This window comes from Uloborus diversus, chromosome 4, assembly GCF_026930045.1.
Source record: "Uloborus diversus isolate 005 chromosome 4, Udiv.v.3.1, whole genome shotgun sequence".
NCBI lineage: Eukaryota > Metazoa > Arthropoda > Arachnida > Araneae > Uloboridae > Uloborus > Uloborus diversus.
Genome location: NC_072734.1, coordinates 56288642 through 56311458, shown reverse-complemented (window position 1 = coordinate 56311458; position 22817 = coordinate 56288642).

Sequence of the window (22817 nt, the reverse complement as noted above, 5' to 3'; positions counted from 1 at the left end):
CATCAAAGACGGTGACGTTTCCCTGGTCACCATCGATGATCACACAATCGATGGGAATCGATTCTTGCTTTCCTTCTCCATTATACATTAGATACCCTTTCTGGTATGAAGTATTTGAAAATAATTCAAAGGCTGTGTGTCTCAAACGAATGAATAGGTTGTTTTATCACAATAGTTAATGGCAATGAGATACGTATAATTTTTTAATATTTATTTATCTCACGAAAAAGAAATTACTTGCGTGAATGTCAACATGTCTTTTGCAAATTATATATTAGCCTACATCTATTGACGGGGCTTCCATGGTTCTGCGGTAGAAACTTCGTTTTCTAAGCCGAAGGTCGTGGGTTCAATTCCCGCCGGTGCCCTGTGTGATGTTTCCTTCTCTTGCGTAGTAAGCCTTTCGTGTGTGTAGCCGGAGGCTAGGTGCTTTGTACGCAGTCCTCTATGCATTTGAAACTGTTTAGCTTCTGTATAACATTGATAATTTAGTATGTTGATAATAACACATACTAAATGATACACATTGATAATTTAGTAACGCTCTGTAGTAAAATTTGCGTCACAGCATGCTAGATGGTTTATTTCGTTACCAAAAGAATATAAATTCAGTTATTTAATTTTTAAGTAATATCATTTGATTTTTTCTTCCAAATCAATTTGATATTGTAAACGATTTTTCATCAAGACGCTCCAATGGGAGATTACTTGTAGCCTTCCAATTTTTCTCTCATTTGGCAAATTTGTTTTGACTATTCAGCAAATTTAGAGACATGAATGTCTCTTTCAATAGATGAACTTAGGTGTGCATACCAGTAATTTATCATTCAGGAGAATTTAAAGCTTCATTCTGCAAATTGAGAGTTTCTGCCATCAGGACTTGACTTCTAACGAAAAAGGCGCAGGAGCAGTTTTTGAGTACCGGAACATTTGTTTCATATTTTATCATACTTAGTCTTGGAGATTGCAAGGCCAAGAACATGGTTTACTTCCAGAGGCGGGTAGCTATACAATGAAAAACGCACACCATTTGAACTGTGTAAAGGTATGGCTGTTGCACAACTGATTTTTAATTTGTCATCTGAAAAGAATAGCACTTATTGACCGCTCACTTACAGGGACGTCCCGGGCTAAAATGTTTGGTAAGGCGGGAACTCTCAATTTTCAGAATGCAACTCCAAATTTTGTCGAATGATGATAATGTTTTCGAGGAGCTCCTAAATCCTCCCCTAATGGAGCTCTAAAATTTTCCGAATAATTATAATTTTGTCAAATCATCAGACAAAATTTGACGAATAAGGACATTTTTGGGCTGTCACAGTGACCTCCCTTTGGGGTGCCCCTGATTACTTATATATCAGTTTTAATTCGAATCATAATGCAGCAGCAAAATATGATAATCTGATATATGAGATTTCTAAACTCCTGAAATATTAGAACACGAGGAATAACCATAAAGAGGTTATACAAAGAAGCGCTCAATTATGTCCCATGTTACGTCATTGGTGTTAGCTTTTTCCTAAGGAATAAAAAATAACTACAGATTATTGAAACAATAAACTTGGGACCTCGGAACTTAACATCGATGAATTCCGATGCTAACCATCTAGTTTCTGGAAAAAAAAAAGTGCAGGAGCTGAACTCCCATGCAGCGTAAGCCCTCCCTGTGGATTAAAGTTACCCTGAATAACTATAATAACTTTAGTAAATTAATAACTAGTTTTAATCAAATGTTAGTTCCGAAAGTTAGTTCCTTGTGGATCAAATTTACCCTGAATCACTGCAACAACTTCAGTAATTTAATCAATACTTTTAATCATCGATGAGTTCCGCTTCTAACCATTTAACTTCTGGGGGGAAGGGGAGGGGAGGAAACGTGCAGAGGGTGAGTTTCCATGCAGATTAAGCCCTCCTTGTGGATCAATGTTACCCTGAACGACTGTAGTAACTTTAGTAACTTAACCATCACTTTTAACCAAATGTTAGTTCCACAAGTTAGCTCCTCAATGTTAGTTTCTTGTGGATCAAAGTTACCCTGAATCATTGCAACAACTTTAGTAATTTAACAACCATTTTTAATCATCGATGAGTTCCGCTTCTAACCATTTAATTTCTGGGGGAAGGGGGGGGGATGTGCGGAGGGTGAGTTTCCATGCAGATTAAGCCCTCCTTGTGGATCAATGATACCCTGAACGACTGAAGTAACTTTAGTAACTTAACCATCACTTTTAATCAAATGTTAGTTCCACAAGTTAGCTCCTCAATGTTAGTTTCTTGTGGATCAAAGTTACCCTGAATCATTGCAACAACTTTAGTAATTTAAGAACCATTTTTAATCATCGATGAGTTCCGCTTCTAAACATTTAATTTCTGGGGGAAGGGGGGGGGGATGTGCAGAGGGTGAGCTTCCATGCAGATTAAGCCCTCCTTGTGATCAAAGTTACTGCGATTGATTGTAGTAACTATACTAACTTAATTACTACTTTTAATCAAATGTAGTACCATCGGGTTATTCAAACGTTCCGTTCCTTCAAATAAGGTACGCTGCTCTAACAGGGCCCGATCAAGACAAACTGGTGCCCAGGTCCTGAGTAAAAATTGGTGCCCCTCCCCCATGAGAAAATCAGCATAATTTCAAAGTCAGTGTTTTATACTAGAAACCTAATACACCAGAAACCTACACATTATTACAGAAACCTGGGATTTGAATACCAAACACTTGATAGTCACCATACTAATCATAGTTAAAATTGCCATACCTTAAGGTGACAATGAATTAAAAAACAATTTAAAACTGCAAAAATAGCAAAAAAAAAAAAAAAAAACTAACTAATTCTGACATTAAGCTTTAAAAAGACTTCTTTCTGGCTTTAACAGATGCAAATGTGTCGATCACATCATCGAAATCTAATTTTGATGTCACAGAATTTTCAATGGTCAGTAAGAAAAACGCCTGTAAATTATCCTGAGAAGCGCATCTTCTCAAACGATTTTTGATTCTTTTCAAAGCTGAGAAGGAACGTTCACTTTAACAGAGAAAAAAGGAAGGAAGTAATTTAATTTAGGCAATTTTAGTGCCCCTAAATTTGTGGTGCCCAGGTCCACGGACCCGCCGGACCGTGCGTTAATCAGGCCCTGTGCTCTAAGAGACTCGTTCCCAAGGGCTCCCGCAACTCAAGATGCTGAGTAGCTCTTGACCACTCCACTCCGCTCGATGGCTTATTTCGCCTCACGCTCCAGTTCCGACCGTCATCACCGTTGCTCGTTCCGGGTGATGAATCATCTGCGAAGGACCATCTGGCAGACGATGATGCGTGCTAGGATGGCTCCGAAGGTTTCCCCTCGTTGGGTGGTCCCGATAGGATAGAAATAGTCTGGTGCGAGGGACTGCTTGGAGACACGTGTCCAAACACAAACAGTCTCAAATATTCACCGATCTCATTCCTGTACCTAGAAAATTACTTGTCATCAATTGTAAATATTGACTCGATGAGGATTTATAATCCCGACAAATTTTAACCCTTACCTGGGCTTTTTGTATTCTTTCGAGGTTTATTAAAAGAGTTCAAATGGAAATTTATTCCTTCACCATAGTTTTTGCACCCATTTCATTTCCCAATAAAATTTGCAAAATTATAACTTCGAAAAGATAACAGTTGAGGCAATAAATCTGCTATGATTGGGATTTGCGCAAACAGCACTGCCAGATTAGGTTTTCCCCCGTAGGATGCATTGAAAATTTGGACTTTCTAAATATCTTATTATCTATTTGCGCTAGATTAACATATCTGCTGCAGTAGGTTTAATTCGGAGAGGGGGGGGGGAGGAAAATATCAATTAGGTTTCAGCTTCTTGTTTTCTTTGAAAGGAGGTTTTTTTTTTCACATGATGAAAAATCCGATATACAAGCTGAAAAGTATGCTTCTTTCCCTCTGGACAAGTTGCTACTAATAAGAAGTAATAAAATAGATGACTACTAACTTTTAAGTCTCACAATTTGTTGTTTATTGACCAAATTCATCAAACACTGCTTCTTGTCAGAGACATATCATACCATAATATGAGAAATGTATAGTTTTTGATTGACTTGTAAAAGTAAAAGCTAATGAATTCATGTCTCATTTGGTTTTCTTTTTTTTTTTTTTTTCGTTAATTCATAACTTCTCCCTGGATTTCTCCGAAGTTTTTTAAAAAATCCGATGGAGGGTGATCTCCACTAGCCACAACCTTGTTCCAGAATCATATGTAATTTAGTGGTAAGAGAAAGAAACATTCAAACTAACTTTTTACTGTAATGAAATAATGATGAAATTCACTCTTATTTGATCAACAGATTTCTTGTCAACAGAAAATCACGAGAAAACAAACTTTGGGGAAGAGGAATCGGGGTCATTTGCAAGACAACAAGATGTTTCACGAGCATTTTTACAACATTTGCAGCAGCATGATATGTCAGCAAAACGATTATGATTTGGCTATACCTTTGACTTTCAACGTTGCGGCCAAACATGAAAGCAACCATCATGATGTTGTAAACAGAGCCGCCATTCGTCTGAAAACATAAAGCTAAGCCATTCCTTTCCAGGCTTGCTGTTGATTACACCATTGAAGGCGCTTCTATCTGTGATACAGCGTCAAAGATAGCAGAAGCCATTGCCGTAAAGCAAATATACCACACTGCTGCTGCTAAATGCTGTAAAAATGTTCGTGCAGTTTCTTTGTTGTCTTACAAATGACCCCAATTCTTATTTCAGAGCTCGCGACGTGGCTGTACGATCCATTATGCACCTGCAGATAAGATGTCCGTCACCTCAGTTATTGGTAACAGCGGGGTGATTCCATATTCGGCAGACACTAATAGGATCCTGATAGACGCCAGCAGCAATACCACGATACAATAAACCGAAATCCGAGTGGGCTACGATTCAACCAAAAGTAAACCTTAAACGTATTCATACTCGAGGTATTGCAACAACTTCTCCCCAAGAAAAAAAATGCTCTGATGCAGTTTGTGTATGAGAAACCTGCGACTAAATTCATTTCATTAAACGTAGGGGGCGCCACCGCCACCTGTTCTGCATGAATGAGTTGAAAATCTAATCATTTGCAAATCACAGCATCTTCTTCCTGCCGCATAAATTTCAACGCAAGGGAATTGTCAGAGGAAAGTCCCTCAGATCGCCTCTCCCTTGAGGGAATTTCCTACAACAATTTTTCGGTGTTGAAGTTCTAGAAGTGCAATTTTACGAGACTTTCAATGATGTTAAGGGAAGAAGAAGTTCGTGTGCCCGAAAGATTTCGAAATTGAAGTCTTAAAAACGGAACTGTAGGCCATCTTTGATATTATTAAGGGAAGAAATGGGGCTTGGAGCTCTCTACCGGATTTTATTTTAGATTGAAGATACAAAAACACAATTTTAGACTATGTTTGGTGATGTTGTAAAGATGGGAGGTTCAGCGTCCTTCCTCTTGACATTTTTCAAAATTCAAGTAATTAAAATCACCATTGTGAAATATCTTTTGATGATGAACGGTTCGGAGATCCCACGCAATTTTACGACATTGAAATTCAAAAAATGAGATATGAGATGGCCTTTAATGTGCAATGTACATGTTTGGATTATAATCAGGATGCGTAGCAAAGTCAAAGCAATAAAGACCAATCCACCCCTACCTTGAAACATTTCTGGGTCTGCCCTAGGTAGCACGTCACCATCTTCGGGTAGCAATTATAGTTGCCAGAAATGTATTATTATTTTTTAAACTCGGAAAACTTACCTAACGCTAACAGGTTAAATTTGAAGACCGTCAAATGTTTCAGAGGTTGAACCTCTATGCTCTAACTTACTACATAACAGCATAACAAAAATAGAGACTACCATGAATAGAAAATTTCCAAAAAATCTTGAATGGCAAGTTCGTTACAAGTTTGTAAAAATTTCCTCGACCTGAGAAGGAACATGATTTGCCACTTAAACAAAAAGGAAAGCATTTTAAGTCATTAAAATACAAAAAAAAAAAAAAAGTATTTTTTTCTGTGAAATGTTTTATCAAACAAATGGTGAAACGTAAATTGATTTTCATTTAAAAGTTTCATTTTTGCATGCTTCTCTTCCTTTTTCAAAGCTTTTCTTAAACTTAACTAACCACTTAGCTTGCCTTTCTTTGAGGCAGGTAAAAAAGGCTAATCAATTTCTCCTTCTGTCAGTTAATGGATTTCCTTTTTGAGAAAGGTCAATGCAAATTCAACACATAAGTTCAAAAGCTTCTCAAACTTGCAAATAAACTTGCTTATTAAACTGCTTATAAGTTTATTTGGAATTTTATACCCGTTACTTTAATAAATGATTGCAGTGAGATAACTCTGGATAAGTTTACTCCTCCAGAATTGACCTTTAATTCAAAAAGGAAAAAAGTGAATAAAAAGAGGCAAAAAATTCAGTCACATTATCACAAAAGGAAGAACTTTTTCGACTTCAAGGTAAGATGCCTTTGTGGTTTATTTTAGTTTTAAAATTGCTACTGGAAAACTGCATAAAAATAGCATTCATAAACAAGGTGACAAAAAATATATGTTTTCTCTTTTTTTTTGAAGACAAAGAGGGCAAGTGAGTTGAGTGAAAACAAGCATTAGGAAATTAAATACCTTTGTGTTGAGAAATAACAGGACATAGTGCTAAAAATGCGTTGGATATTTCCTATTATTAAGCATTAAGGTATTCACACACACACATCCACACATACTTGTACGTAGAGATAACTAGTCAGTTTTTCGTGGTTATGTATATCTCCGTGATTTATAAATTATTAACGGCAATATTTTATAATATCTGCATTGCACGGCGTTGCACGGTCTACCTCAAAAATAAAAGTTGTGTCAAGTGACACATGTTCAGCAATCAGGCATCTCAAAATTTAAATTTAGATCTCTTTGGATTTGTTTAAAATCCCAAAACTTCAGTCATCTTTATAAATTAACCAGCTTCTGTTACCAGTTTACAGCAGCATGAATTAATGAGTTAATTCTGAAAATTTCAGAAAGACATTTAAAAAAATTAGACTGAAAGTAATTCTAAAACTAACATCATGAATTTAACGGGAACTTTCCGATCTGTTGTGTTCTACAAAAGCTATTAAAACTGGCAAAAAGTGCAGTCGATATTTAAAAAATAAAATAGAGGACCTATTATTCTTTTTCATTAAAGTTTTTCACTCATTTTTCCACAAATAACTATGATTACAAAACAGACGACATTTTATTAAAAGAGATTTTTTTTTTTTTTGTAATTCTTCATGCTTTTTATTTATTATACTTTTCTTCACGAAAATATCATCTGCTACAAATAAGAACTTCAATTTATTCGCAATTTCAATAAACTATTGGGGACCCTGCAGCCACTGTCTAATGGCGGATGAAAAAGGTAAAAGAAACAAATGCTGTAACTTAAAGCTTAGCGAATGACAGTAATTTTTCATCGTGTTTGAGGGAAGATTTCTTTTCTATTCTTCTGAAATTACAGTACACAACAAACTGTCTGAAGCCTGTAATTTACCCCATAGAAAACACGTGGAACAAAATATTTTACCTTTTTCGATTGTTATGTTAATCACCGCAAGGTAACGTATTCGAGTTCGGGAGTTGCGAATTCAATTTCAGTTTCGTGACCAGAAACCGCAGACGAGACTTTAAAAACGAAGATAAGCCTCGTTTTAAAATATGAAAGCATTTTGAGCGAAGAACAAGGGGGTGCTCTATTTATCCCACGAACTTCGGATAAAGTTCACATTGTGTAGCTTTTCACGGGCTATACAATGCTGCAAGAAATGTACAAATGTGATTTTTTCCGATGAGGCACGAATTGGAATAAAATCCTTTTTTCTACATGAAAAGTACCCTATGTTCTATTCTGTACCACTGACAACGGTATACAAAATTTTACGATGTTCAGTTGATAAGCTAAGGAATGAAAACATTATACACAAGCCAACAAACAAATATATAAAGAAATTCACTTTCACATTTATAAGATTAGTAAGGATTTTAAAATGCAAGAATGCCCAGGAAGGCACAGTGCCATCGAAATGTTTATGGGTGTTGTTTCAAGTGGTATTCTTTCTTTTTTTTTCTTGGGGGGGGGGGAGGTTATAGTTCTGGGTGATACTGCACAGTATTTGAGAGGAGTGTGCCATCGCTCTTTGGGCCGATGAGCAACCCTGTAGGATGAACAAAATTTTGAGAGAGAGAGAGAGAGAGAGAGACAGAGAGACTTGTTAAAGCATTTCTTTTGAAGGAAGTACAAAATAGTATTTTAAAATCATACTGAATTTTTATAATAACAATAGGGCTTAATAATTGTTGAAGGAAAATCGTCAAGCCTTTTTTTCCGGAAGAAAAATTTAACTGGACCACTGGACGCTACTTGAAATTTCTTGAGGAAAGGCGCTATACTGCAAATAACAAACTATGACGTAAACAAAGTTTTCTTTACAACTTTGAAGCAACGACAGTTGCTTCAGATAATCCAGTCAGTTTGGAGATCAACCCTCCCCCCTCTAGTACCCTTTAATGTAAGTAATATTGCCAATCCCAGCCTGTTAATAAGTGCTTCAAATATGCAATGTTATGATCAAACCCTCCCCTGGAGAAAGTCCTGACTTGTTATATGAACTCCCTTCCCTCTCTGTCAGAAGGAAATTGCAACTGCCCTAATGTAAACAAAAACTTAAAAAAAAAAAAAAAATATTCACCAGATCTTAATAAGTTATTCTACCACTATAGAATATTGCAACTTTTAAGCATTTACTAACTGGAGCTTACACACCCACGTATGTTTGTTCCAGTCACTTAGAGAAATAAATAAAGTTCATCATTTAAATTTTGATAAATAGCGTAAAAAGTAAGTTTATCGAACTCCCAGTGGGTGGGTTTCACACATTTTGATGTGATTCAGTGACGGTTAAAATTCATAAGAATTCCATTTTTTTACAATTCTCTACCTCAAATGACATTAACTTCGTCTTCTTACTGTTTTGTCCCGTAACTGTTGAATGTCGGTGGAGAAAAATGCCCGCATAATAAATAAAAGGGGAACATCGAAAAGAGGATATGAACTACTAGAAAAATCCTCCTTTTCCAGCCGAGTGAGTAGAATTCCAGGAAAAAGGAAACAACTGCGCCATTTTCACTTTTAAATTTGAAAAGGACCATGACAACTTTCAACTAAATACTCTCCGCTCGGTGTTTACGTCAGACTGAACCGCCAGCCATTCATTTTTGCCCTCTGCAGATGACATCTCTCGCATATTTCCGAAACCGAGAACACAGAGAACTCGGAAAAAAAAGGAAAGCAGTAAAAAAAAGAACGGTGAAATATATATTCTTCGTGTTCGGCATCGAACGAAGTGAAGTGGGAGCATCAGAAATTGAAATTCCGACCGGGGTCAGGAAAAGGAAAGATGATGATTTTTCAATCAATCTTATTTGCATTCCGAATGAAAAGTTGTGGTGGCCGCCATTTTCAGGTGTCTCACGGTCATTAATCACTGTTGCCACACGGCGGCTGCTAAATAAGAGGGCTTCTGCTCCGGGTTAATGAAGCTGGTTCGGGAAAAGTCTGCGGGGGCAAGCGAGGAAGCAATATGTTACAATTTTAAGCGAACGATGTGTAATTTTAGAAAAGATTTGAAATATAAATCATTAAGAGGTGGTAAGAAATGTAATGTGCAATATTTTCAACAAGTACCAAAACTTCACTTTATTCTCTTCTATTAATATGCTAAAGGTCTACTTAACTTTTCTTTCGCGATGCTACGCAACCTGCATATTTGGCAGTTTTTACTAAATCACATTTTTCGAATAGTAGGTAACAAGGCCCTATTTAAAATAAATTCGGTAAATTGACCAGGCGCATTTACTATGTAGGAGATCCTTAAATAGCTCAATCGAAGAAAATTAAGTAGAGTTGCAACAATAGACCACATACCTTTGTTTATACGCTCTAATCTGCATTATTATTATTATTATTATAACATTAACGAATGGTTAACAACAGCAATCTTATATAATTAAAAACTGAGCGTATGTATCTATGTATGTACCTATGTATCTATGTAGTCATCTAGTATGTATCTATGTCCAAGTTTCTTCTCCCGAACGACAGTGAACTGACCATCGAAACAGGTATCGATGGATTCGTAATCTTCCCGTCTTTATGTTTGGCTATTCAACATAATCCTCCGATAGTAATTAGCGGAGTTATCAATTAAAAACTACATTAAATATGACATTTAGATTTCGACACGAAATCCCTATTTTTCGAAAGCTTTCCTCCATTCAAATTATTATTCAGTGCTTCATCTCAACTTTCTGCAACAATGCTTTTATTAAAATTTATAGCGGTGAAGAAAATCATTGAGACGAAAGATCTGTTGCCATTTTTTTTCTCGAATATGAACAAGTAAAACTCTGAATTTTGTTCTAAAGGCTTTTCCTGTAATCGGGGATTGAAAATGTTTACTCTTTGGTAAATTTTCCGCAATCTGCCGCAAAATTTTACAGATTTTTTTTTTTTTTGATTTAAGCCTGAGTGTTGAACACGCGTCACTTGACATAACTTTTATTTTCGTGGGGGACCATGCAAAGTCGAGCGACGAAGTTAGTCTCTGAAATAAAATCAAGTACTAAAGTTGCCAATAGTTTTAAAGATTGTTACTTTTCTTACATTTACAGGATACAATGTTTCCAATTTTGGTCATAACAAGCCTTCTTATATACGGCCATTCAAAAAGAAAGTTTGTTTTTCATACGGCTACCGATTTGAAAATACTGAATCCACGGCTCTCTGGTGGAGCTTGAATGAAAGAAAAGTTTTAATTGGCTACATCATTGGAATTTCGAAAAGCCCAATTTCGCAAACATAACACTCCCGCAACTTTGGATAGGCCGTCAAGGGAGTGATGATTTAGCATTTTGTGATTGCCGCTCAAGTCACTAGACCTAACTCCAAGAGATTTTCTTTTCTGTAGGGATATGTAAAGGATATAGAGTTTGTGCCCTAATCATTTGCAAATTTTGACGAACTGAAAAATCGGATCCCTGCAGAAGTTGATCACATGACTGCGGACATGCTGCAACAACTTTTTGGCAGGAGTTTGGTCAAAGGTGTGATATCGATAGGGGGTCAGAAGGAGGGCACATTGAAAATGATTTAAGTGTAGTACAACCTCGTTTATCCGCCCTAACTGGGACCAGGGGCGTGCACAGAATGGGGCCCGTCACAAATGACTTTTCCGGGTCCCCTCCATATTGTTTACCTCTGTATTTCAACCCTAGTATTAAAAATATTGGGCCCACATCAGGCTCGGTCCCGGGTCAACAGGTATCCCTTGTCCCCCACCCCCTTGTGCACGCCCGACTGAAAGGTAATCTGGTTAAAATAAAATCCAGATAATCCAGGTAATAAGCGAAACACTCTTAAATAAGGAGACGTATCTTTTATTACAGCAAAATACATTGATATGTAACAAAATTATATATGATCATTTTGCGACAACGCTTATTCATTAATAGTTCAGCTGGAGCGGTGTTTGACTGATGCTCCAAGTACGCTGTGATATTTGTTAACTTTCGATAATTTATTGTACGATTTATGCCAGAGTTGTACATTTGATCAAAATAAAAAGGGAATTTTCGGTGTACTTATAGTTTAGTAACCATAATTTAAAATTATCGTTTATATATGAACATAAAACTTTTGAAAATCTCTGCAAAAATGATCCGGATTAACCGGAGATCCAACTAAAAGAAGGCCGGATAAACAAAGTATCTTTGTTTATTAAAATATCTCATTTTTGTACCATTTTTACGTTTAGAAGTATACATGTTGGCCAGGGTACAAGAAACATATGTCTGGTACACGTTGGACAGGGTGATAGAAAAATAGTGGAAACCTGATCTTTGTTTTTCAATCAACATGTTTAATCAAGCTGGTACTTTTCTAATTTATTAACTTTTAAAAACTCGTTCATGAAAATAAGTAACATTATTCGAATGTATTCTCTTCAACAAGTCTAAAACTATAAAAGTCTTTGATATCTTTTTAATAACACACACACACGGAAAAAAAAGAAAGAAAGAAAAAAGATTACTTTTAAAATTTGAGAAAAATTTAAACTGAAAAAATGATAACAGTTGAACGACTCATTGCTTTTGAAATGTTTCGATGCTACCTTTTTTTCTTTTTGAATTGAATATTGCACCAGAAGTCTGAAATATAACTTTGGATTCAAATAGCTGATTGAGAGTTTTAAAGAAATAGCACCGTAACATAAAAAACTATGTATAAATAAAAATATACATAGACGAAAGAAAAGAATCTGACCGAGAAAAGAATTGGAAATTGGAATACGACAAGGGTCAGAGAATACAACGGAGGGAGGCTCTCTCTTATTCCAACTCGAAATGAAAAGTGGTGGCTGCAGTATTTTCAGTTGAGATCGTTTCATTCATCACTGTTGCCAAATATCGCTTGTTTGACGAGGCGCTCATTTTAGGTTAATGAAGCTGGTTTGACAGGTGGTGATTTGTCATGACCACGAAATACCGTTGCGGTTTGGGAATATTGGAACAGCATCATTTGCAAGTTTTGGAGAAATTCTCATTTTCGGTAATTATTTTTTAAACAATTAATAAATGATGTCTCCATGTATTGAGTAACAGAGCTGGAAAATCCACCAAACTAGAAAAAAATATCCACACAAATAAATAAATGATAATAATAAATAAATAAATAAACACTTTACATATCCATAGGTACAAATAAATTATTCACAATAACCAATTCATCTGAAGCGCTCAAGGACTCAACGAGTTTTTGAATCCCCTTCCCAGAAAATATTGGCATTTATGCTATGTTATCAACCTTAGGGCGGTAATATACAAAAATAAAAGGATTGTTGTGAGCCAATTTCCCTCCAAAGGAATAAATTATATTTACTCCACTTTAAGCACTATCTTCCAAATGTGTTAAAATAAAACTAATTAAATTTGTGACAAAACAAATTCATTCCCTGTATTCATTTTAACACATTTTTCATGCTATAATTTTGCTTGCAATTAATGAGTTGAACTATTAATGAGGTCACCATCCACATATTGAATTATTGTAGTAAAGTTAAGCTACCTCCTAAGGCCCAAAGTTTTTTTTTACGAAACCTCTAAATCTGAGGAAACTTTTTATACTATTATAGTTTTATTATTCACAAATGCTGAAAAAAAATCTTACTTCAAAGTCGACATTTTGATGTGAGGGAGACTTCTTAACGGCAGGCTGTAAGCCGTTACGACTACAGTTACCAACCTGCAAAGAAAATAAATTATGAAGTTTAATCTCCTATTTTATAGTAAAATAACTCAAAATCAAATTAAAAAAAAAGAGTTCCTAATGCTGAAATGAACATGAAGCAAAAGATAAATAAAGCAAATTTTTTGCGAAAGGGAATTTTCTTTTCCCAGGAAAGCAGTACTGGACTGGCATTCCAGTGTGAGTTCAACAATGCACCAGAAATTATTTCATTTCTTAACATGAGTTGAATAACATATTGTAACGGATTCGGTGCGACTTCCACTTTCTTGAAATGAAGACACAGTTCTTGATAAAAACACAGGAAATTTATTTACACTATGTACAGGAGAAACCGTTAACAACTGCTAAATTATTCATCAGCAATTATCACACAACACCGTAAACTCAACGTTTACACACGTATTTACTTCCAAATACGAAAACAACACAGCGAAATGCCTCGCTATAAACAGAGCAAAATGCTCTCCGTTCGAAATCTCAAACGAAACTAACTGTTTATCCATCGCTAACGGCTTAAATACACCGAAAAGAATTTTCTCAAATATTCCACACGCTTCTCGAAATGCGTTGACCGTTATCAAATTTTATCAATGAACGAAAAGGGAATAGGGGTCGTATATTTTAGCCATATGAAAAAGGGGTTGTATATTCATTACGGGAAACTATTTACAGGTTACGTTCCTACAATAATTACTATTTACAGAATTTGTAACATTGCCCCCTTCCTAAGGACTGCACGTCCCGGGCAGTACAATCCCCAGAAAGGGTGCCAAACTTCTATCACAAGTTCACAATTACACACATTAAATTATAACTAACAGATACAGAAAACACAATAATAACAAGAAATATTACTAAACATTAAAAGCAAAAATTATCTACAACTTTTATGTTATCAACCATGGTTGTTTACGTAATACTCATGAACTATGGCCATAGTATGGGGCTAACCGATCATAATGTACAACCCTAGGTTTTGCATTAGGTGATTTTTGGATCCTCACTACGACGTCATTTAGTCGGTTAACGACTTTGTAGGGTCCATCCCAATGCGACTGCAATTTGGGTGACAGACCTTTCCGTCGGATGGGATTCCATAACCAAACCTTGTCGCCTTCGTTGAATTCATGTCCAGTAGACCTTGTGTCGTATCGGGTCTTCATCTTCTCCGCCGCGATGTTGATTCGCTCTCGTGCGAAGTTATGAACGTCTTCCAACCGGGCCTGGAGATCCTGGATGTACTCCTCAGGCGATGAAGGCGCATCCGGAGGACGACCGAAGACGAGATCACAAGGTAGCCGAAGCTCTCGTCCGAAGAGCATCTGAGATGGGGCATATCCGGTAGTCTCGTGGACAGCACTGCGGTAGGCCAGCAGGAACAAAGGCAGCTTCTTGTCCCAATCCTGTTGATTTCTGGAGACCATAAGTGAGAGATTGTTCAGGATTGTGCGGTTAAATCTCTCCACCATGCCGTCCGATTGTGGGTGTAGTGGTGTTGTCCTAGTTTTCTCAATTCCGAGAATTTGACATAGGCCCTTAAACACAGCAGAGATGAAATTCCTCCCTTGATCGGAATGAATCTGCAAAGGTGTTCCATATCTCGAGATCCAATGTTGGACTAGAGTCTCTGCTACGGTGGTAGCCTCTTGATCTGGAATGGGATATGCTTCCGGCCATTTGGTGAAGTAGTCGATGGAAACAAGAATGTATTTGTTCCCATCAGCAGTTCTTGGTAGAGGACCCAGGATGTCGATCCCAATTCGTTCGAAAGGAGCTCCAACGTTGTACAGATGTAGCTTCCCTCTGCTTCTCTTCTTCGGTCCTTTACGAGCAGCACAGGCGTCACAAGAATGGCACCACTTCTCCACGTCATCCTTCGCCTTGCTCCAGAAGAAGCGCTCCCGAACTTTATTGAGAGTTTTCAAGACACCAAAATGTCCTCCAGTCGCACTACTATGTATTTCTTTCAGAACATCAGAAATCCTGGATCGAGGAAGTAGTAACTGCCACCTAGATGTCTTGCCGTCGTCAGATTCCCATTTCCGGTGTAGCACGCCGTTCCGTAAATGGAGTGAGTTCCATAAAGCCCAGTATCTTTTTGTTGCAGGACTGAAGATGGAAACGTCCTGCCAGCTAGGGCGCCGACTGTCACTTTCCATGAACTCTAAAATTGGTTTTATGTCGGGGTCTTCAAGTTGATCTTTTCGAACTTGGTCATCACTCCATGGATCAGGTTCTGATGATGTTGGAGTCACTGTCACCTGATAGGCGGTAGGGCTAGTCGTTCCGTACTGTTTCTCGATTCGGGAACAATAGTGGCAGTTCTCAGGACAGGGTCTCCTTGATAAAGCGTCAGCATTACCGTGAGATAACCCTTTTCGATGCTTGATCTCCATGTCATATTCCTGGAGCCGCTGTATCCATCTGGCTATCTGGCCTTCCGGATTCCTGAAGTTCAAAAGCCAAGTTAACGAGGCATGATCTGTCCGAAGCAGAAATTTTCGGCCGTAGAGGTAATGATGGAAGTGTTCTACAGCTTTCACTATGGCCAGTAACTCCTTTCTGGTGACGCAGTAATTTCGCTCCGACTTTGATAAGCATTTGCTCCAGTAAGCGATGACATGTTCATTTCCGTCAATTTCTTGGGATAAAACAGCTCCAATTCCCTCGTTGCTCGCATCAGTGTCCAGGATGAAGGATTTTTCAGGCTGAGGATAGGCGAGGATAGGCGTTGATGTTAAAGCCTCCTTCAGTCGTAGAAATGCATCTTCGCATTCTTTGGACCATTCAAACTTTTGCTTGCTCTCCGTCAGCTTATGCAAAGGTCGTGCAATGTTGGAAAAACCCTTCACAAACTTCCTGTAGTACGTGCAGAGCCCCAGGAAACTTCGCAACTGATGGATGTTTTCGGGACGACTCCAACTCCTGACCGCAGATACCTTCTCTGGATCGGTTTGCACACCCTCAGAAGAGATGATGTGACCAAGGTAGTTCACTTCCCGGCGGAACAAATTACATTTGGACGGGCTTAACTTCAGATTGGCTTCCTTAAGCTTTTGCAGCACCTTCCTAAGATTTGCCAGATGTTCTTCGAAGCTGCGTCCCACGATGATGATATCGTCTAAGTAGACCAGACAGGATTCGTAAGAAAGTCCTCTTAACACTGTCTCCATAAGACGCTCGAACGTAGCTGGTGCATTGCAGAGGCCGAAGGGCATCACTTTAAACTGCCATAAGCCTTGTCCAGTTGTAAACGCTGTCTTCTCTCGGTCATCAGGGTGTATCTCAACCTGCCAGTAGCCGCTCTTCAAATCCAGGGTCGAAAACCACTTGTGTCCGGAAAGAGTGTCCAAGGTGTCGTCTATCCGTGGAAGAGGGTAACTGTCTTTCTTGGTGATTTCATTCAGCCGTCGGTAATCGACACAAAATCTGGTGGAGCCATCTTTCTTTCGGACCAAGACGATGGGAGAAGCCCAAGGACTGGATGAAGGTTCGATTACATCATTCTCCTTCATCTCTTTCAGGAGAGTTTCAACCTCTTCCTTCTTAGCGAACGGTAGTCGTCTTGGAGGCTGTTTAATAGGGGGGTGTTCTCCAGTGTAAATCCTATGCTGCGTTAAATTCGTACGGCCAACATCCTCCGATGTAGATGAAAACAGATGCTTGAAGTCGTCCACCAATTGTTCCGCAGCAGTTCTTTGATCCTCCGATAAGGGTGCACTCCCAATTAACTTCGATGTCGAGGACTCAGAAGACACAGTCTCGGGGGAATTGATTCTTCTAATGATGCAGTTTACTGGAGTACAAGTTGCTAACACTTCACCTTTCCGGATATTCCTTGGCCTTTCACTCACGTTGGCGACTCTCACAGGAATTACATCCTTAGAAAGGTCCACAAGCGTAGATGCTACCAGTACTCCTTTTAGGCTATTGCTTAGGTTAGGGTATTCAATGAGTCCAAATCGAAAACTATTGCTTTCTTCAAGGGAGCCAGGTATTAATGATTCTGACCTTGAGGGAATCGATAAATCTGTTTGAGCTATTATTTGATGAGCGGATTTTACATCACTCTCTGCAGGGAAAACGGCTATGTCTTCTCTCATCGAGTGCAGCTCATTAGTCTTGAAGTCGAGAGTGAAGTCATATTTCTTCAAAAAGTCCAATCCGAGAATGAAGGGGTCCGTGATATTAGCGACGAATGCCGTATGATGGTAGGTGGCATTCCCAAACACAATTTCCAAGTCCACTTTACCGTCAATCTCAATTTTGTCACCTGTCACAGTCTGGAGACTTACGCGTGGCGATGTCCACAGCAGTTTCAATCCAAATTCACGAGCCACATCTGTCCTAATGATTGTCACATTGGCTCCAGTGTCAACAATCAGTCTGCAGGGGTTCCCATTTACATGTGCGTAAATGAAAAGTCCATCACTGCCACTACTAGAAGAGGAAATCTGCAGAGCTCTAGTGGTGGTGATTTCCTTCCCTCGCGTAGCTTGGCGAGCCGGACAACTCCTTCGCAGGTGTCCTTTACTACCGCATTTCCAGCACTTCTGCTCTTGTTTCTTTTGGGCTGTTATGCTGCTCAGATGTCTTGTCAAGTCACCGAGTTGTCTCTCAAGTTCAGCGAGGTGGGACAACCTGGAATCAGACTCATCAGCTTCCTGAGTCCGGATTAGATGGCGATCCACACGGGTTGCTTCTTGGGCGGCCTCGTATCTCATCGCATACACAACGGCAGAATTCAGGTCTTTGACATCCGCCATCCGTAGAGCTTTCTGGATTTCCGGATCTCGAACCCCGTCGATGTAGTAGTTGAGTGCCAGGTTGTCTCGAACATCCGCAGGACAGTCGCAAAAAGCTAGATGAGACAGTCTCTCGATGTCCGCCGCAAGCTCTTGCAGGGTTTCCCCGGTTTTCTGGAAACGGGACTTCAACTGGAGTCGGCTGAAGTCTTTCTGGCACTTCTCACCGAAGCGAAGCTCCAACGCAGATGTGAGGGCGGCGAAATCCAGGCGCTGGCTGTCCGGAAGGGTCTGAAGAATGTCCGCTGCGTCACTTCTCAGGGATGCTGCAAGATGACAGGCCTTGGTAGCAGAGTCCCATCCGTTCGCTTCCGCCACTATCATGAATTGAGTTTTGTAAACCTGCCACGAAGTTTTCCCATCAAATGTGGCAAGTTTAATGGACGGTCGAGCAACCGATGTGGGAGCGCCAAACTGTACAGAGCTGCTTTCCGCGATCGCCAATCTCCTTTCCATGTTTTTAATTTTCTCATCCACATGATTTTCAACTGTTGCGATACGGTTTTCTACTGTTTCAAACTTTTCATCAAAAGCATCAACTCGATGCTCTATCTCATTAAATTTGTTTTCCATCACAGTCTTTACCGAAGTAAGGTCGTTTTTAATTTCCTCTTGGTTAGAAGCTAAATCATTTTTCAGTACCATTAAATCACTTTTCAATTGTTCTTGATTAGCCGCAATGTCATTTTTTAATTGTTCTTGATTTGCAGTAAAACTTGCAGTCAAATCACTTTTTAATTGTCCTTGATTAGCCGCCATATCATTTTTTAATTGTTCTTGATTAGCCGCCAAACTTTCAGCCAAGTCACTTTTCGCAGCATTAATTGCTTCCAGAAGTTGTTTTAATTGGTCATCCATTGCGCGAGTAATCACCATAAAAACAAAGTCTATAAATTCAAACAGTCTTTATGAAAAAATGTCCAAAGTCACACTTACTCCAAGAAAGTTCAGAAGAAGCCCCACGTTGGGCGCCAATTGTAACGGATTCGGTGCGACTTCCACTTTCTTGAAATGAAGACACAGTTCTTGATAAAAACACAGGAAATTTATTTACACTATGTACAGGAGAAACCGTTAACAACTGCTAAATTATTCATCAGCAATTATCACACAACACCGTAAACTCAACGTTTACACACGTATTTACTTCCAAATACGAAAACAACACAGCGAAATGCCTCGCTATAAACAGAGCAAAATGCTCTCCGTTCGAAATCTCAAACGAAACTAACTGTTTATCCATCGCTAACGGCTTAAATACACCGAAAAGAATTTTCTCAAATATTCCACACGCTTCTCGAAATGCGTTGACCGTTATCAAATTTTATCAATGAACGAAAAGGGAATAGGGGTCGTATATTTTAGCCATATGAAAAAGGGGTTGTATATTCATTACGGGAAACTATTTACAGGTTACGTTCCTACAATAATTACTATTTACAGAATTTGTAACAATATCATATCATGTTACTCTTCAGGGTCACCAGTACTAACCCTCCCCAGTACTCCCCTAGTACACTATTTGCAGTTTAACCAGTTGAATGGTACCCTGAAGGCAGCTCTGTTTTTTTCGTGATCCAGACCAGAAGCCGAGCAATCCCTGATCCAGCACACCCAAAGGTATTAATTCACTTGGAGAACTTTGTGACCATGAGATTTTTAACGTACCTCAGTCTCTATTAACGAACACGGAGGGTCTTTGACCGGCTGGAAGCGAGCCCGGTTCTCTTCGTTAACGAGTCTGGCGCCTTTCTGACGAGGCCACCACGGTCTCTTGGGTTGGATTGAACAACAATGAGCTATACTAACTAAACGGTTCCACAACAAAAATTCTGGTTCCGATAGATATTTTATGGAAACAGTCATGACATAGAATACGGCTGATGTTGAAAACATAATAAAATATGAAAATTTGATGGTTTAACCCTTAAAACCATCATGAAAATCAGCAATTAGAGGGGCAAAACCACATCAACTCCTCCTGTCGCTTTGTGACTGATCCATTGAACTATTTATTGTTATAAGGATTGTTAAATATCAATTCAATTGACATAAGACAAGAACAGTTTAGATAATATTATACTACTGCTTTCATATATTTTATCTTTTCATAAAATGAGAAACGAGTGATAATGAATGACAATACAACTATTTACGTCTTCGGAAATCGATACTGAAACACCAACGACTCTACCCTATTTCTAGAAGTTACCGAGAGAAAAAATAAAAGGGTCTTTGACGAGTATTTCTTTCAGTGCTTCACTTTAAAAAGTGACAACTGAGATGGTATGAGGCAACAAAACTCTTGTCATCGGGGAGACATATTGCAACTTGGAAGTAGAGCTCTTCCGCCGAAGCTCGGACATTTCAACGAGAATTCCAATATTTTCTTCAAATATCTCGACACTGAGCCCTGTCAAGACGTTTTGCCGGAAAAACGCCTTCCGACACATCTGGAGCAGCTCCCGACTCTTCAAAGATACCACGTTAGGAGAGATTTTTTTTTTTTTTTTTAAATCGTATGTGCACACAAGCTGTTTAGGTTTCGTGGGTGAGTACATTGTTCGTCACAAATAATCGATATTATAACCATTTGTTTAAATTATGGAAACAGCAAATTAATGTGAAGTAAAGACAAGTTTTGCAAGGATTTATAAAAAATGCACAGTGCTTCAGCTGGAAAAAAATATTTTGGGGAATTTACCTTGGGGTTTGGGGGAGAAAGGAGACTTCCTAAAAGAAAAGGTAGCTTAAAACCGATCTACATTACATTTGTATTATTTTTACAGGGGCAATTCCATGTCAGATCAATCACTTTTTGACCTCACCATCTTTAATTTTAACGGAAATTGGTGTGAGGGACACATATGTCATGATAAGTTATCCTGCCAATTTTTAGAATTCTGCTTTAAAATTTTTACAAAATACAAAGCTGTTAAAAAATTGCAAAAGTACGAAAAAAAAAACGAAAAGTTGTGACATTCGAATGACTGTAACTTCTCTCCTAATTATAGTAGAATAAAAATTCAAAATTCATTGCAAAGCTAAAAAATAGAGCTTTCTATTGATATAAAACATGACTTCCTTACTACAGTTTTAAGTTTCAAGGTCATTCATCGTGACTTTTGACATTGAATATCTCAAAACATACCTCCTTAGAATTAAAAAAAATATATTTTATAGCTCTAACACTATTCTTCCACTACACCAAAACTTAAACTGGGATCTCAATGGCAAGGTATTGAAAAAAAAATCAAGAATGTTCACATGTTTTACATTGTGGAATTCCATATATCAGGTCAGTCACCTTCTTGACCTCCTCAACATTTCTGATTTTAATGAAGCTTGTGTGAAGGACACGTACAAAGCGATAAGTAATCCTGCCAATTTTCAGAATTCTACTTCAAAAATGTTACGAAATACAGGACTGTTAGAAACTTTAAAAATGCAAAATAAACGGAAAGTTGTGACATGCAAATGACTGTAACTTCTATCGTTATATCCTAATTACAGTAGAATAAAAATTTAGAAACCATTGTAAAGTTAAGAATAGAGCTTTCTATTGGTATAAAACATGGCTTTCTTACGATAGCTTTAAGTTTCAAGGTTCCCCGTGTGTCAACGGTGTGAACGTTTTCATGTGTTTATCATGGTTCAATTGACCGTGAATTTCTACCTTCAATGTCTAAAAACACGCCACCTTAGAATTTCTTTAAAAATATACATATTAGTAACATAATTAAAACAATAAAAAAAAACAATAACATTAGGACAGAATTAATGTAAAACGTGTAACAAAAATACGTAAATATTTCTGATTTTTTTTGCAGTCCCTTGCCATTGCGATCCCAGCCTAAGTTTTGGTGTAGTAGAACAGTGTTGGAGCTATAAAATGTATTATTTATTTTTTTTTTTTTTGGAAAAATTCTAAGGGGGCATGTTTTGAGACATTCAAGGTCGAAAGCCAAGGTGAATAACCTTGAATCTGAAACCTGTCATGAGAAAGCCATGTTTTATCTTAATAGAAAGCTCTAGTCTTTAACTTTACAATGGTTTTCAAATTTTTATTCTATTGTAATTAGGATAGAACGATAGAAGTTACAGTCATTTGCATGTCACAACTTTCCGTTTATCTTGCGCCTTTAAAGTTTTTAACAGCCCTGTATTTTGTAACATTTTTGAAGTAGAATTCTTAAAATTGGCAAGATTATTTATCTTGTTGTATGTGTCCTTCACACGAAATTTCATTAAAATTAGAAATGGTGAGGAGGTCAAGAAAGTGATTGACAAGACATATGGAATTCCACAATGTAAAACATGTGAACATTCTTGAATTTTTACTTTCTTCTATATCTAATATATAGAAGAAAGTATTGGATTCGTGCAAATTTTCGAATTTCGAATTTTGACGGATTCGAACGTTTTGAGGTGTGCTGAGTCCATTTCGACCATTTTTGGAAAATGTCTGTCTGTCTGTCTGTCTGTGTGTGTGTGTGTGTGTGTATGTGTGTGTGTCACGTCTGTGTGTGACCAGTTTTTTGTGGCCGCTCTAAAGCAAAAACTACCGCATGAAATCGAACGAAATTTGGTACACATATGTGACTCTATGTGAACTTGTGCCCATTGGTTTTTGGCGCGAATTCCTCCA